Source organism: Hoplias malabaricus, chromosome X2 (assembly GCF_029633855.1).
Source record: "Hoplias malabaricus isolate fHopMal1 chromosome X2, fHopMal1.hap1, whole genome shotgun sequence".
Classification (NCBI taxonomy): Eukaryota; Metazoa; Chordata; class Actinopteri; order Characiformes; family Erythrinidae; genus Hoplias; species Hoplias malabaricus.
The window spans coordinates 26,261,197-26,272,472 of NC_089819.1; positions in this window are offsets into that span (position 1 = coordinate 26,261,197).

Consider the following 11,276-nt stretch of genomic DNA (forward strand, 5'->3'; position numbering starts at 1 on the left):
TTATTCAATGACATGTACACACAACAGTATATATTTGATCACTTATTTTTTTACACTTTAGGGGAACCTGAGCTTCCCTTGCAGTCGTAGAGCAATCGCCACTGGTGTGTGTGTGTGTGTGTGTGTGTGTGATTCTCTCCTGTTTGTGAGAGACACAGTTGCAGGGATCACTAGTGTCCAGATCACTATTTGGCAGTTACGCTGTGTGCTCTGTGTCTCCTGAGTGATATGTGTACTTTGTTTTCTCTCTCTCTTTCTCTCTCTCTCTTTCTCATATTGACACACACACACACACACACACGCACACACACACACGGAAAACAAAGGACACTGTGTTCCTAAATGGCCGGTGTTGCTGTGTGAGTGTCTTGGTGTTGTCCTGCTCCAAACCCGAGACAGGGTGAGGACACACTTCCTGATCATTGATGATTTCACATAAAACCAGTTAAAAAATCTCTTTCAGTTGATAACATTCTTCCAACAATCTTAAAACACAGACTTCACAGATGAGGTGTGGATTTAAGAGGATTTCAGCACGCTGTGTTCTGCAGAGTTAACGTACACCTGTTTAAACCACCGTCAGGGGACGTTCACGTTTCTGTCATCTCTGACTGCTTTATAACTCCCAGAGGAGTGAGTTTTTGTGAAGTGCTGATGGAGGACACAATAAAGTCTCTCCTCAGGAACTGAGCAACTGCAGGAATTCATAAACCCTTCCCAGAACCAATTTCCTTTACTGTAGTTTTATCCCAAACGAGGGAAACATGTAAAAGAAAGATGTTGAAACTCCAGGGGTCTGTGAGCGGTGACCTGTCTGTGGCACTCACCTCAGGGTCTCTGGCTCTTAAAGGTAACATTCACAATTTTAATCTAAAAACCCTGTGTATAAAGCTCTGAGTGTGTGTCCTCTCCATGTGCTGCTCTGCAGTCGGTTTGCTCTGGAAACCGCTCTAATGTGTTTACGAAGCCCCAGTGTCTGTAAATGGGTAAAAAAACTAAATGTCTGGGGCCGGTGCTAGGCTTTCTCTCTCTCTGCTCACGGCAGAGAAACGCCATCTGGAGGTTTTAGACAACGGAGAGTCTCACACACACCGCTCCACCTTAAAAGATACAGTCGCTTCTTACTCACACACACCGATCCACCTTAAAAGATACAGTCACTTCTTACTCACACACACCGCTCCACATTAAAAGATACAGTCGCTTCTTACTCACACACACCGCTCCACCTTAAAAGATACAGTCGCTTCTTACTCACACACACCGCTCCACCTTAAAAGATAGTCGCTTCTTACTCGCACACACCGCTCCACCTTAAAAGATACAGTCGCTTCTTACTCGCACACACTGCCCCACCTTAAAAGATACAGTCGCTTCTTACTCACACACACCGCTCCACATTTAAAGATACTGTTGCTTCTTACTCACACACACCGCTCCACCTTAAAAGATACAGTCACTTCTTACTCGCACACACTGCTCCACCTTAAAAGATACAGTCGCTTCTTACTCACACACACCGCTCCACCTTAAAAGATACAGTCGCTTCTTACTCGCACACACCGCTCCACCTTAAAAGATACAGTCGCTTCTTACTCACACACACCGCTCCACCTCAAAAGATACAGTCACTTCTTACTCACACACACCGCTCCACCTTAAAAGATACAGTCGCTTCTTACTCGCACACACCGCTCCACCTTAAAAGATACAGTCGCTTCTTACTCACACACACCGCTCCACCTTAAAAGATAGTCGCTTCTTACTCACACACAGCGCTCCACCTTAAAAGATACAGTCGCTTCTTACTCACACACACCGCTCCACCTTAAAAGATACAGTCGCTTCTTACTCACACACATCGCTCCACATTAAAAGATACAGTCGCTTCTTACTCACACACACCGCTCCACCTTAAAAGATAGTCACTTCTTACTCACACACACCGCTCCACCTTAAAAGATACAGTCGCTTCTTACTCGCACACACCGCTCCACCTTAAAAGATACAGTCGCTTCTTACTCACACACACCGCTCCACCTTAAAAGATACAGTCGCTTCTTACTCGCACACACCGCTCCACCTTAAAAGATACAGTCGCTTCTTACTCACACACACCGCTCCACCTTAAAAGATAGTCGCTTCTTACTCACACACACCGCTCCACCTTAAAAGATAGTCGCTTCTTACTCGCACACACCGCTCCACCTTAAAAGATACAGTCGCTTCTTACTCGCACACACCGCTCCACCTTAAAAGATACAGTCGCTTCTTACTCGCACACACCGCTCCACCTTAAAAGATACAGTCGCTTCTTACTCACACACACCGCTCCACCTTAAAAGATACAGTCACTTCTTACTCACACACACCGCTCCACCTTAAAAGATACAGTCGCTTCTTACTCGCACACACCGCTCCACCTTAAAAGATACAGTCGCTTCTTACTCACACACACCACTCCACCTTAAAAGATACAGTCGCTTCTTACTCGCACACATCGCTCCACCTTAAAAGATACAGTCGCTTCTTACTCGCACACACCGCTCCACCTTAAAAGATACAGTCGCTTCTTACTCACACAGACTGCTCCACATTAAAAGATACAGTCGCTTCTTACTCACACACACCGCTCCACCTTAAAAGATAGTCGCTTCTTACTCGCACACACCGCTCCACCTTAAAAGATACAGTCGCTTCTTACTCGCACACACCGCCCCACCTTAAAAGATACAGTCGCTTCTTACTCACACACACCGCTCCACATTTAAAGATACTGTTGCTTCTTACTCACACACACCGCTCCACCTTAAAAGATACAGTCACTTCTTACTCACACACACTGCTCCACCTTAAAAGATAGTCGCTTCTTACTCACACACACCGCTCCACCTTAAAAGATAGTCGCTTCTTCCTCACACACACCGCTCCACCTTAAAAGATACAGTCGCTTCTTACTCACCCACATCGCTCCACATTAAAAGATACAGTCGCTTCTTACTCACACACACCGCTCCACCTCAAAAGATACAGTCACTTCTTACTCACACACACCGCTCCACCTTAAAAGATACAGTCGCTTCTTACTCGCACACACCGCTCCACCTTAAAAGATACAGTCGCTTCTTACTCACACACACCACTCCACCTTAAAAGATACAGTCGCTTCTTACTCACACACATCGCTCCACCTTAAAACATACAGTCGCTTCTTACTCGCACACACCGCTCCACATTAAAAGATACAGTCGCTTCTTACTCGCACACACCGCCCCACCTTAAAAGATACAGTCGCTTCTTACTCACACACACCGCTCCATATTTAAAGATACTGTTGCTTCTTACTCACACACACCGCTCCACCTTAAAAGATACAGTCACTTCTTACTCACACACAGCGCTCCACCTTAAAAGATACAGTCGCTTCTTACTCACACACACCGCTCCACCTTAAAAGATACAGTCGCTTCTTACTCACACACACCGCTCCACCTTAAAAGATACAGTCGCTTCTTACTCACACACACCGCTCCACCTTAAAAGATACAGTCGCTTCTTACTCGCACACACCGCTCCACCTTAAAAGATACAGTCGCTTCTTACTCACACACACCGCTCCACCTTAAAAGATAGTCGCTTCTTACTCACACACACCGCTCCACCTTAAAAGATAGTCGCTTCTTCCTCACACACACCGCTCCACCTTAAAAGATAGTCGCTTCTTCCTCACACACACTGCTCCACCTTAAAAGATACAGTCGCTTCTTACTCACACACATCGCTCCACATTAAAAGATACAGTCGCTTCTTACTCACACACACCGCTCCACCTTAAAAGATACAGTCACTTCTTACTCACACACACCGCTCCACCTTAAAAGATACAGTCGCTTCTTACTCGCACACACCGCTCCACCTTAAAAGATACAGTCGCTTCTTACTCACACACACCGCTCCACCTTAAAAGATACAGTCGCTTCTTACTCACACACATCGCTCCACCTTAAAAGATACAGTCGCTTCTTACTCGCACACACCGCTCCACCTTAAAAGATACAGTCGCTTCTTACTCACACACACCACTCCACCTTAAAAGATACAGTCGCTTCTTACTCACACACACCTCTCCACCTTAAAAGATACAGTCGCTTCTTACTCACACACATCGTTCCACCTTAAAAGATACAGTCGCTTCTTACTCGCACACACCGCTCCACCTTAAAAGATACAGTCGCTTCTTACTCACACACACCACTCCACCTTAAAAGATACAGTCGCTTCTTACTCGCACACACCGCTCCACCTTAAAAGATACAGTCGCTTCTTACTCGCACACACCGCTCCACCTTAAAAGATACAGTCGCTTCTTACTCACACAGACTGCTCCACATTAAAAGATACAGTCGCTTCTTACTCGCACAGACTGCTCCACCTTAAAAGATACAGTCGCTTCTTACTCGCACAGACTGCTCCACCTTAAAAGATACAGTCGCTTCTTACTCACACACACTGCTCCACATTAAAAGATACAGTCGCTTCTTACTCACACACACTGCTCCACCTTAAACGACGTAGAGCTTATGGACTTAAACAAACCAGAGAGAACCGTGTTTCCCCACAATCATAGATGTTGCCTTTAAGAGCTTTCTACATACCTTTGACCTAAATCTGAGTTTCAGATTTTGAGGGAATGCTCAGATCACTTCTCCTGACACTGCAGGCTCTTGTTTACTTGTTGTTTATTTGTTGTTTACTACTCAAAGGTTTAATTTGTAGGGGGCATTGTATTATGTGGGTGGGCAACAATTAAAACTTGCTTGTGGAAAGGGTGGGAGGTTGTTGGGGCCCAGAGCTGTCGCCCCCTGCAGCAAAACATCATAATTACACCCTGTAAGATTTAGATTTAGATTTAATTCATAATAAGTGACTACAGAGAAATAGTGGAATATCTCTCTTTTATCTTCTCTCTTTTCTTTCTCTTCCTCTCTCTCTGACCTGGTCATTGGTGTGTGGGCAGTAATGGTCAGATCCACTACTGCTTCCTTCTCTTGCTCTCTTTTGCTTTTTGAAGTGTTTCGTGTGGAAACCTGTGTGTAGTGAGATGGTTCAGTCCGGCTGCACTAACGCTCTGTCATCACACAGCTCTCAGCTCCATCACACACACTTCTCAAGATCTGAGTTGAGTCCAGTGTCTTAAGATCCGAAGTTCGATTTGAATCACAAGTGTTAAGATCCAAAGTTCGATTTGAATCGCAAGTCTTAAGATCCAAAGTTCGATTTGAATCGCAAGTCTTAAGATTCAAAGTTCGATGTGATTTGTGAGACCTAAGATCCAAAGTTTGACTTGAATTGCGAATCTTAAGATACGAAATTTGATTTGATTCGTGAATCTTAAGATCCGAAGATCGATATGATTTATGAGTCTTAAGATCCAAAGTTCAATTTTATTAGTGATTTTTAAGATCTGAAGTTCTATTTGATTTGCAAGTCTTAAGATCTGAAGTTTTATTTTATTTATGAGTCTCAAGATCGGAAGTTTGATTTGATTTGTGAGTCTCAAGATCCGAAGTTAGATTTGATTTGCGAGTCTTAAGATCCGAAGTTCGATTTGAATCGCAAGTCTTAAGATCCAAAGTTCGATATGATTTATGAGTCTTAAGATCCAAAGTTCAATTTTATTAGTGATTTTTAAGATCTGAAGTTCTATTTGATTTGCATGTCTTCAGATCTGGAGTTTTATTTTATTTATGAGTCTCAAGATCGGAAGTTTGATTTGATTCGTGATTCTTAACATCTGAATTTTGATTTGATTTGTGAGCTTTAAGATCCAAAGTTCGATTTTATTTGCGAGTCTTAATATCCAAAGTTCGATTTTATTAGTGATTTTTAAGATCAGAAGTTCTATTTGATTTGTGAGTCTTAAGATCTGAAGTTTGATTTGATTTGTGAGTCTCAAGATCCGAAGTTAGATTTGATTCGTGAGTCTTAAAATCTGAAGATCTATTTGATTTGTGAGCCTCAAGATCAGAAGTTTGATTTGAATCGCGAGTCTTAATATCCAAAGTTCGATTTTATTAGTGATTTTTAAGATCAGAAGTTCTATTTGATTTGTGAGCCTTAAGATCAGAAGTTCGATTTAAATCGCGAGTCTTAAGTTGTAAAATACATGTCCAGTCGAGAGTCATAAAGTCTGAAACATATATTGAGATCTTGTAACTTGTAATAGAAACAATGCACAGGTTGGTCATCATAGTAACAATGCAAAGGTTGGTCTTCATAGTAACAACACCGTACATTGCTGAGTCCGGCAAAGGCAAAGCTTCTCCTTGGAATGATTAAATATTCACATGAAATCAGATGCGACTCGTCAAACTGAGACACGTTCTGATGTGAACCTTTCATCATTCAATAAAACTTTTACTGAACTAAAAATACTGAGCTCTGTTACTGAACTAAAAAAATTTAAAATGAACCTGACGTGAATGTGGGCCAATGCAGGAGCTTAGAGTTAAAGGTCAGGACAATGGCCTTTGGGTCTAGAGTCTCGATGTCTGCTTTGTTTACATCTCCACCGCTGATCTCCAGGATGGACTGGTCCTTTAATGCAGAGGGGTATCTGTGTGAGGAACGGGTGGACTGCTCATTTAATGCTGAGGGTTTGTGGTCAGTGTGAAGGTCCTGAATGAGGAGCTAGAGTGTGTGTGTGTATTTGGGTGGAGCTCAGTGTTAGCGCAGGCCGGATGCGAGCAGACGGTCAGTTATATTTAATTCATTGTGTTTAAACTTGTCTGTCCTGCTGTAAATAATCTCCTGCTTTCACTCGCAACTGTGTTTTATCTAATCAGCCAAGAGCCCTGTGCTTTCTCTACCTCTCTATTATTTTTGTATAAAATATCGTTTATAAAATATGTGTTTGATCTCAGTTATTTTTGTTGTGGTTCTGTACACATTATTTGTGCAAACAAAAGACAAACAAAATGTCTGAAATAATAATAATGACCTCCCTTCCACCTTAAATTATAAATTGTCTTAGCATCGACCTGGGTCATCATAGCAACAGACAAATTATCAACTCATTAAAGGTGCTGTTCATGATTTTAATCTAAAAACCCTGTGTATAAAGCTCTGAGTGTGTCTCCTCTCCATGTGCTGCTCTGCAGTCGGTTTGCTCTGGAAACCGCTCTAATGTGTTTACGAAGCCCCAGTGTCTGTAAATGGGTAAAAAAACAAAGGGTCTGGGTCCGGTGCTAGGCTTTCTCTCTCTCTGCTCACGGCAGAGAAACGCCATCTGGAGGTTTTTAGACAACGGAGAGACTCCAAACGCTGAAAAGCACCAACCGAGATCAGGATGTTGCTCTATTCCTGCTCCATAGGGGGGTAACACTGACTTATTTTTGCTGTTACATTACTTAAGGTGGAACTGACTCTAAATTCAGGAGAGCACTAACTGCCTAAAAGTAAACACAGACTGAAAGTGCTACAAAACTAAACAGCTCGAGTTAGACATGAGTTTCTGTGGGAATTCAAACAGTGAATAAACACTTACAGACAATTTACACTTCAGAAACCAACAAGATACAGTCACTTCTTACTCACACACACCGATCCACCTTAAAAGATACAGTCACTTCTTACTCACACACACCGCTCCACCTTAAAAGATACAGTCGCTTCTTACTCACACGCACCGCTCCACCTTAAAAGATACAGTCGCTTCTTACTCACACACACCGCTCCACCTTAAAAGATACAGTCGCTTCTTACTCACACACACCGCTCCACCTTAAAAGATACAGTCGCTTCTTACTCACACACACCGCTCCACCTTAAAAGATACAGTCACTTATTACTCACACACACCGCTCCACCTTAAAAGATACAGTCACTTATTACTCACACACACTGTTAAAAGACGTGGAGCTTCTGAACCTAAACAAACCAGAGAGAACAGCATTTCCCCCCAATCGTAGACACTGCCTTTAACAGCCACTTGAAAATGAACAATTTTAACAAGCACCTGGGATACCATAACATCCACCTAGCAAATCATTAGCACCCACCTGGGATACTCCCCCCTGTGGTGGGGGTGAAGGGGCTGCATGTTACATCACTGTGGAAGACATTTTTCTTTAATAATATAATAATGTTATGACTTCTGGGCACCTGAAAACATACGAACAGGAACCACACCTGGATAAATAAAGAATAACAAGATATTAGTTTTGCGGAAGAGAGGGAAGGTGTAAAAAACAAAAGAGAGAGAGAGAGAGAGAGAGAGTGAGAGAGAGAGATGGAGAGAGTGAGAGATGGAGGGAGAGAGAGAGAGCAAGAGAGGGAGAGAGAAAGGGAGAGAGAGAGTGAGAGAAAGCGAGACAGAGAGAGTGTGTGAGAGAGAGAGAGAAGGTGTAAAGAGAGAATTCAGTGGATTTTTCTCAGAGACGAGAAACGAGGAGAGTGACCTAAAAAGTCTTTTTATTCTTCTGCAGCTGGTAGATATTTTATTCAGAAGATGAGGGAAGAAGGGAAGATGGAGAGATGGAGGAATGGAGGGAGGGTGGGCACTTAGACACAGGTCAAGTTCTGGAAGAAAAAAAGAAAAATTCAGGAAAGAAAAGCAGTTACATAACCCCCCCCCCCCCCCCCAAAAAAAAAAACACCAGGACTGGAGCGATGGGGTTCCTCTGGTGTGTGGAACAGTGGAACTGTGTTCACTGGAGTGATGGGGTTCCTCTGGTGTGTGGAACAGTGGAACTGTGTTCTCTGGAGTGATGGGGTTCCTCTGGTGCGTGGAACAGTGGAACTGTGTTCTCTGGAGTGATGGGGTTCCTCTGGTGTGTGGAACAGTGGAACTGTGTTCTCTGGAGTGATGGGGTTCCTCTGGTGTGTGGAACAGTGGAACTGTGTTCTCTGGAGTGATGGGGTTCCTCCGGTGTGTGGAACAGTGGAACTGTGTTCTCTGGAGTGATGGGGTTCCTCTGGTGTGTGGAACAGTGGAACTGTGTTCTCTGGAGTGATGGAGTTCCTCTGGTGTGTGGAACAGTGGAACTGTGTTCTCTGGAGTGATGGGGTTCCTCTGGTGTGTGGAACAGTGGAACTGTGTTCTCTGGAGTGATGGGGTTCCTCTGGTGTGTGGAACAGTGGAACTGTGTTCTCTAGAGCGATGGGGTTCCTCTGGGGTGTGGAACAGTGGAACTGTGTTCTCTAGAGCGATGGGGTTCCTCTGGTGTGTGGAACAGTGGAACTGTGTTCTCTGGAGTGATGGAGTTCCTCTGGTGTGTGGAACAGTGGAACTGTGTTCTCTGGATTGATGGGGTTCCTCTGGTGTGTGGAACAGTGGAACTGTGTTCTCTTGAGTGATGGGGTTCCTCTGGTGTGTGGAACAGTGGAACAGTGTTCTCTGGAGTGATGGGGTTCCTCTGGTGTGTGGAACAGTGGAACTGTGTTCTCTGGAGTGATGGGGTTCCTCTGGTGTGTGGAACAGTGGAACAGTGTTCTCTGGAGTGATGGGGTTCCTCTGGTGTGTGGAGCAGTGGAACTGTGTTCTCTGGATTGATGGGGTTCCTCTGGTGTGTGGAACAGTGGAACTGTGTTCTCTTGAGCGATGGGGTTCCTCTGGTGTGTGGAACAGTGGAACAGTGTTCTCTGGAGTGATGGGGTTCCTCTGGTGTGTGGAACAGTGGAACTGTGTTATCTGGAGTGATGGGGTTCCTCTGGTGTGTGGAACAGTGGAACTGTGTTCTCTGGAGTGATGGGGTTCCTCTGGTGTGTGGAACAGTGGAACTGTGTTCTCTGGAGTGATGGAGTTCCTCTGGTGTGTGGAACAGTGGAACTGTGTTCTCTGGAGTGATGGAGTTCCTCTGGTGTGTGGAACAGTGGAACTGTGTTCTCTGGAGTGATGGGGTTCCTCTGGTGTGTGGAACAGTGGAACTGTGTTCTCTGGAGTGATGGGGTTCCTCTGGTGTGTGGAACAGTGGAACTGTGTTCTCTAGAGCGATGGGGTTCCTCTGGGGTGTGGAACAGTGGAACTGTGTTCTCTAGAGCGATGGGGTTCCTCTGGTGTGTGGAACAGTGGAACTGTGTTCTCTGGAGTGATGGAGTTCCTCTGGTGTGTGGAACAGTGGAACTGTGTTCTCTGGAGTGATGGGGTTCCTCTGGTGTGTGGAACAGTGGAACTGTGTTTTCTGGAGCGATGGGGTTCCTCTGGTGTGTGGAACAGTGGAACTGTGTTCTCTGGAGTGATGGGGTTCCTCTGGTGTGTGGAACAGTGGAACTGTGTTCTCTAGAGCGATGGGGTTCCTCTGGGGTGTGGAACAGTGGAACTGTGTTCTCTAGAGCGATGGGGTTCCTCTGATGTGTGGAACAATGGAACTGTGTTATCTGGAGCGATGGGGTTCCTCTGCTGTGTGGAACAGTGGAACTGTGTTATCTGGAGTGATGGTGTTCCTCTGGTGTGTGGAACAGTGGAACTGTGTTATCTGGAGCGATGGGGTTCCTCTGGTGTGTGGAACAGTGGAACTGTGTTCTCTGGAGCGATGGGGTTCCTCTGGTGTGTGGAACAGTGGAACTGTGTTCTCTGGAGCGATGGGGTTCCTCTGGTGTGTGGAACAGTTGAACTGTGTTATCTGGAGCGATGGAGTTCCTCTGGTGTGTGGAACAGTGGAACTGTGTTATCTGGAGCGATGGGGTTCCTCTGGTGTGTGGAACAGTTGAACTGTCTTCTCTGGAGTGAAGGAGTTCCTCTGGTGTGTGGAACAGTGGAACTGTGTTATCTGGAGCGATGGGGTTCCTCTGGTGTGTCGAACAGTGGGACTGTGTTATCTGGAGCGATGGGGTTCCTCTGGTGTGTGGAACAGTGGAACTGTGTTATCTGGAGCGATGGGGTTCCTCTGGTGTGTGGAACAGTGGAACTGTGTTAAACGGAACAGAGGAGGAGGAGCAGATTTTACTCCCTCAGATGTTTCCCCAATGCAGATGGATACGAAAATCACGCCAGTCCAGCAGGGGGCCATAGCACCTCTTAAAGAGAGACATGAAAGAAACACAGTCATACTCTCCTTGTAGTGTTCCCTAGTCACTATGTAGTGCAATACTCTGTGGTTCTGAGAACATAGTGGACTATTTTCAGTTCACTCAAACAATCCCATAATGCAGAACAAAATGTAGTGTACGACCCATGTACACTAGCTGACACTAGAGGGTAGTGCATACCCATAATGCACTGCGGTGTTTGGTAAATACCTGCATGAAGTTGTGTTCTAAACTGTTCGCTACCAGCT